This window comes from Apteryx mantelli, chromosome 4 (genome assembly GCF_036417845.1).
Source record: "Apteryx mantelli isolate bAptMan1 chromosome 4, bAptMan1.hap1, whole genome shotgun sequence".
NCBI lineage: Eukaryota > Metazoa > Chordata > Aves > Apterygiformes > Apterygidae > Apteryx > Apteryx mantelli.
The window spans coordinates 85,438,206-85,445,150 of NC_089981.1; positions in this window are offsets into that span (position 1 = coordinate 85,438,206).

Consider the following 6,945-nt stretch of genomic DNA (forward strand, 5'->3'; position numbering starts at 1 on the left):
TTATATGTCAGGGACTCAAAGGCAGGAGCGGAAGAACAATGCGCGGCTCTGTTGCACGCTTTCGGGCTGGTTTTCCTCTCTTAGCTGCATTGTCCCACGGAGCCTCATTCGCGTCAAATTAAAGATAACGGGCAGCCCCTCCCTCACCCCAAGCTTTCCAGCACACGTGGCCGACTTGGCCCGGACCTAGCCACGAAGGCTTGAGAGAGCAGCATGTGCCTATGGCTCTTTCAAGCTGCTACAACAGACGAATGGTGCTGGCATGGGAGCCCCAAGCCGTGCCGGAGCGTGTCGCCTGCTCGGGGCTGGTGTCCCCATGCACCGGCCCAGCCTGCAGCAAAGGACACGCGAGTCAGTCCAGCTCATTGGGGTTGCCCTGGTCCTGATGGAAACTGGAGAAAATTGGGAGATCTGGCAGCTGGTCTTCTTGGGAGACTGAGCCGTATTGTCCCGTTGCCCGCTCAGGGGAAAGATGGGGATTTCTCCCCACCACTGTTCAAATGATGAGGGACAAATGGATCCCATGGCCCATGAGGCTGCAATGCAACAGCTTAACACCAGCTCTAAGACTGTACTGGGTCGGGTCACAGGTCCACCAGCGTGTTGTCCTACCTCCAACACCAGCCACACTTCAGAAATGAGGAGATGAAATAAGGTTAGCACAGCGTGACTTTTTCCCCAACCATCTACATTTAAGACCATCCCCTCCTTCATATTTTGGCTCCGTGTCCCCTCTGACTTCTCGGATGTTGTCAACTCACAGACATGAAAACTGAAGAGGTGAAGGAGGGTGATGGCAGGTGCTGCCTGTCGCAGTGAGGCCGGGCCATGGGTGTGCACTGTGCGGACAACCATGCAGGCACTGCACTGGCTGCAAAGTCCGACTCCAGAGGACGGCAGCGCAGCTCCCCAAGCGACGTGTCCTTGCGTTCATTTGTGTTCCCTGCATGCATTTGGGAGACCCGTGGTGGTCTTCAGGTACATGGATTTGGGGAGCCATGACTAACTGTGTCCTCCGTCACTTCACACCTTCTCTTCCCTGTAACCATGGGTGACATTCACCCATCAGGCAGGAATCATGTGCAGGCACAAAGCTCTGCTCTACACCCCCTGTGTCCTCCGACATCTCTTTCCATCTGCAGCGATAGGTGAAGAATTTGCTACAGGCTAAAGCTATGTCAGTCCTTCTCAACCTCCCCCAGAGAACAACATGTGATTGTGAAAAATGTTTCCCATCACCTGGCAAAATGTGAGCTCTGGAGGAAACCGGAGGAGATTTTGCCCACCAGGGTTTCCCCTCTGGTTCGTAGACTTTGGGGTGAACCAGGACACGGCACTCGCTTCTCCTGGGTATTTTGAGCCCAGTTGTGCTGTTGCCTGTGCCCGTCGCTGCTCAGCCAGGCAGGCAGCGCCGTGCAGAGGCGCTTCATGTCCCCAGCTCCTCGTGTGCAGTCTGAGCCCTCAGGCTCTCGGTGCCCACCTTGTGCATCATTATTCCCTGCCGCCCGGTCTCTGCTCCGGCTGCGTGTCGTGACTCTTGGGACAGGCACCCTGCACTTTCTTCCACACTCAGGCAGCACCTTGCACAGGAAGATATAGTTTCTCACCGCCACTGAAACAAAATAATGGGGAGGGAGCTTCTTCTTTGCCCTGTGTAGCAGCTAAACCCATGCAAAGTTAGTACAAGGATTATTCGTGGCACAGAGCAGTTGAGAATATGGCCCATAGAAACAGGTAATTGCGCTTATTTTCTTCTCTTAAAAACAGTTCAATTGGCCCATTGCAACTTATTCCTGCTGTCTCTATTCATAATTTTTCTTCTAGGCAGCTGCCAATTGATACTGCATGTTGTCTTTGAGTGGAATATCTAGTATGGCTGAGCCCTAAAACACTGGGTTTTGATATTTCAATATTTAGTCTATACGTAAGTCTGCATAAGGCCTAGTATTTCATAACTTTATATGCCAAGAGAGTTAAATGGTATTATTTGTTAGTGACTGGAAAATGCAAATTGCAGCTGCAGAAGGGTTTGCCACCTTGTGTGGGATTTACTACACTGCAGATGCCACGTCTGAGCTGACACCTGCACTCCCTCCATCGCTGGCAGAGAGGAGGAGGCCCTTTGACAGCACGGTTCCTCTGCCCTCCACTCGATCGCTGCTTTAGGGTGGGATAAATCACATGCTGAGGTACCTGCCGGGGAAACCTATGCTTGGTGCCCTGCCAGGAGAGGCAAGGGATGAGATGTCCCCTGGGCTGCCGGGGAAAAAGGTGCCGAGCTGCAAAGGGGCTCCTGCGGGGGTGGATTTGGAGAGGTGCCTTCATGCCCTGCTGCTCCCACCCACGGAGACGCAGCCAGGAGCCAGGGCAGGATACTGACCCATTTCCCACGAGACATCAACAGAGCTGTAGGAACAGAGGCAGCAGCAGGAAATTCAAGGCAAACCTGCAGTGATATGAAAATTGCTGTTTTAGCGATGTGTTGACCTTACAGAGTCACCTCCCAACCCGAGCAGGACACGGCTGGAGACTGTAAAAGGGTTTTCACCTTGTAGCTCAGGACACTGGGGGTTTTCCCAGCAGACATGTACAATAAGGCATTTTGGGGGACCGTGGGCTTGCAATGACTGAACGGAGATGAGCCATGTTAGCAAAATCCTCATTTTCTCCACCATCTCCCAGCATGGTGCTTGTGGCTCTGGAGAAGCCCCTGACGCAATTAAACTCATTGTTGTTCTGCTTATATTTTTGAATTTCTTTGCTCTAGTAATAAAGGACAGGGAAGAATATCTACCTGCCCCAACAAGGATCACAAATCTTATTTGCAGTGATGCATAAAGGCGTGTAACACATTTTCGAATAGCCACAAGCTTAATCAAAAATAGTCCTAAGACACCAAAACTGTTGCTGCATTCAAGTTGATTTCAGGACATTTCAGCCAAAAGAAATGGGGCAGTCTGAAAGTCTGAAAATCTGGGTGTCATTTTTTTTTAACAAAATGTGCAACTTCTCATTTTGAGAAATGACAGTTTGTATTTTAAAAGGGAACTAACAGAAAAGAAGACGAGGGAACCAAAAGGTACAAATAACCCAACAAAGAAGGTGACCTGGTCTAATATATACTGACTTTCTTCCCACACCCTTGGGTTTTCAACTTGGACGTAAAAAAAAATAATAATTTCCAGATTTCCCAGTGGGAATTTGCGATGGGCTCAATCATTCTCCAGAGCTTTCACTCCCTCCAAAGGAGAAAGGGACCACCTGCCAGCCAGCTCACATGGACGGCACTTCTGCAAATTCCCGGCACGCTGGATGAAACTCCACCAAGGGAACGAGAGAGGGCAGCCTCCCCTCCTCCTCAGGCCCTGTGCCTCGAATTTTGGGGGGGGGTCTCAGGTCTGACCCAGTTTGCAAAGAGGCAGTGGGTCTTCAGACCATGGCCATGAAGACCATGAAGACTCCTTCAGCGTGCAGATGCCTGTGGGGCCTGGACACCCACAGTAGCACCTGCACATGACTGAGGAGAAGAACGGCCTCTTCCCTAGCGTGCCACCGGGAGCTCCCAGCTGTGCTGCCCAGGCCAGAGAGCAGGGACCGGCGATGACCTCGGCATGTTCCCGCCTCAGCCAAGTCGAAGGTCCTGAGTTATCCTCTGCCCAGGCCTTCAAGCGCCGGGACTAGGAGTCAAGCTCCAAGGCTTACAACAGCAGAAGAGTAGCCACACCTGTACACTTTCCCACTCTCTTCCTCCACCTCATTACAGTTGTGGGTTTCCACTTCTCCACAGTGGGAAGTTTGGTAAAAGGTGTGGGAAGGGTCTTGCAGCGTGCGGTGGTCTGGGGAGCAACCTTGCCAACCAGACAACGATCATGAAACAGCCTCAGACTGCAGCAGGTCTTGGCTGCTTTCTGCTTGTAGCTCCAAGTAGATTTTGGACCACAGCAGCCTGGTGACTCAAATTTGGTGACTCAAATGATCTTCTCCTACGTTCCTAAAAACCAACAGAGGGCCAAGAGGACTTGCTCCTGCAGATCTTCTAGGCGCTACCATGGGTTATGTGATTAAACAGCAGCACGGAGTTTGCAAAGCTGTCAATCCCATACCTTTCATCAGCACTTAACTCACTAAAAAAAAAACAACAAGCCACACCAACCCTTAAAAGCTTTGGAGCTGCATTTCTCATAGCTGCAATAATACTTACTTACAATATGGACTCTAGCTGCTTTTTATGTAACTGCTGCTCTTAATCAGCTCAGTATTAGCAGCTCTAACCTGCTCTTGCTTGATTTATTTTATTTTTTTTCTAAAACAAACATAGCTTTACAATCTCTCTGATTTCCCAGCTTTTATGCCACTCCACTGAGGCGCTTTAAACATCTCATTTATCTCCCATACATTGGAAAATTACAACCCCCTCCTCTCCAAAACAAACAACCAAGCAGAAAAACCTCCAGCTAAAAACCTCCACAGTTGGAAAGTGTTGATTTAAACAATAACCCTGAAACAAGATAGGGAGAGACTAGAACATGACACCAGAGTTTCTTCTTGCACGGACTGCGCGCTAAGGCTGTTTGCATCAAATGTTGACTTGTTCCAAGGCAGCGCCTATTTCTGGATTGTGAAACTGGAAGGAAGCGGAGCATAATGTATTTTTCAGTCTTTTGAGGAGAACTGCGGTGGTGCATTTGTTATAGCGCCCACTTCCCTCTCCTTCCACCCTTCCTGCCCGCTTGCACATCTGTAATCGTGCAAAGGGGGCTGGAGGCAGTGGTAATAATTTGAAGTATCGGGTTTTCCCAATAAGGTTTAGAAAGGAAGCTCACGTTAACGTTTTTTATGACCTGTATCATTTATGGAAAAAAAATGCCCTAGTTTGATAGATGATTTATGGACTATATGTCTGTTGATAGTGCATGCTGAATACAAAGGACTGTACTTAAGGAGTGTGTCTACAGAGTTTGCACTAGTGAAAGCAATGTTATGCATCAACATCCTCTTCTGTTTTGCTAATTGCATAATTCATTGGATACAAGTAGTGGCTTTTTTTCTTTTGATATTTTGGGTTACTCTTTATGTCTTTTCTTAACCTCTTGCCCACCTAATGTAAGCACAGATCAGCCATTCTGTATGGTATAGTACGCAAAACTACAACGGGAAACTTTTTCTTCCCAATTATTGCATATTTTGTTACATATAAATAAGCAACTCACGTTTTGCCTTGAATAAAAGGGACAATACACCCCTTCTTAGTATTATCTCCAACCTTTAGCTTATTCACTCCATAACAACATTTTTATTCACCCACAAAAATCCATGCAAAAACAATGTCAGAAGAAAACTGTACTACAAGATGCATCGCTTCCCTATTAACACTCAATGAGTTTCACTTTTTTAATTCAAGCTAACCCACAGACGCTGAAACAGTTCACTGCACCTCAACGACCAAACCCAGCGACTTGACACCTCTCACTGGCAACCAGAAAGCAGGCAAGACGTGAAAACCTCCCAGGTGCTGACGGGGGGAGAAATAGTTATGAATCGAAACCCTCCATTCCAAAATGTGAATAAGCACACAAGCATGTTGCTACACATTTTTGCAGAAGCAATTACAAACAGCCTTATCAGCAGCCGCGAAGCCGGCAACGCACGCATTACTTTTATCCGTTGTGCCCTCTGCTGGATAGAGTACACAAGGCAAGCAATATTATTTCCAATTAATTTTTGGCATCATCACTTGGCATCTGCTTTCGGAATGCAAAGCGTGAAATTTGTAGTAGCAGGTTTAATATTTGATCCAGCCAAAAAATATTTTTGCTACAAGGACTTACCTTTGGTAGTGTTTTCCTCCCTCCCCCCCCACCCGCCCGTGTCGTTTCGTTGCCACTGAGCCTTGTTTACGGTCCAAACTAAAAAATCTGCCACCAAACGCCATACGTGGCAGGAATAATTTCACGCTGGGCAAAATTTGTTTCATTTCACATCCTGTAAGAATAATTACTTAGCATAATGCCGCTTAAACTGCATTTCTAGCCGCAAACATTAAGGAAATGGGAAAAGCCTAGCTCCTGTTGGGGAGAAAAAAGGGTTTTTCAGGGTCGCTAGGGTTCCTTAAAACTAGTCTCCGTGAACACTGGGGACGGCAAGAAGAATTAAAATGTTAGAAATGATGCCACTGAATTGAAGAAGAGACAAAACCCAGTATTTGCAATGATATTGGAGGTCACCCACGTGCTGCCGCCTTCGGAAAAGGTCCAACTGCAAGGACAGCAGGACAAAACGCCCTGCCTGCTCGCCGGCCGCTCGTCCAGGCATCGAGCTACACAACCTTCAAGGTAGGCTCCAACCTCCCTTCTCAGCCCTCACAAGGAAAAGAGGAAGATCACCTTTTATTTATAGTCAGAATTATTTATATTCCATTATTCAGGTCAGTCTTACCTGTAAAAATGGACTTTATTTCCTAGCAAAAGCAAACTGCACTCATCAATCAAATCCATGAACGGCATGGTCTGGTTAAATTAGCTCAATTAATTTGAAGGATCGAAACTACGATTGTGGAGATTTTTTTTTTTAAAAATCCAGTTTTCTTGATTCCAAACCACAGCTTGAAATCAAGTAGCAAATTTTTACTTTTTCCTTCCCAAAGGTTGACAAGGGATAATCACCTATGAGGAGCCTCTCTTCAGTAAGGATCTACCTTATTCCCTCTTTTTTTATCCAGTGGTGACAGCGCTTGTGTGCCCCAAAGGAGCCTGATGCCTTCACGTCTCTTCCTCATCCACAAGCAAAAGCCACTCTTCGCTGTATGGAGGGGACGCAGGATTTGGACCGGCTGGGATTTACGAACACAAATTTCCTGACGACCAGTATGTGGGGGCCAGTTTCGTTCAACCTGGCAAAAGGCAAAATCTCAGATTTGTTAAAGATGGAATCAGCAAGATCGCGGTT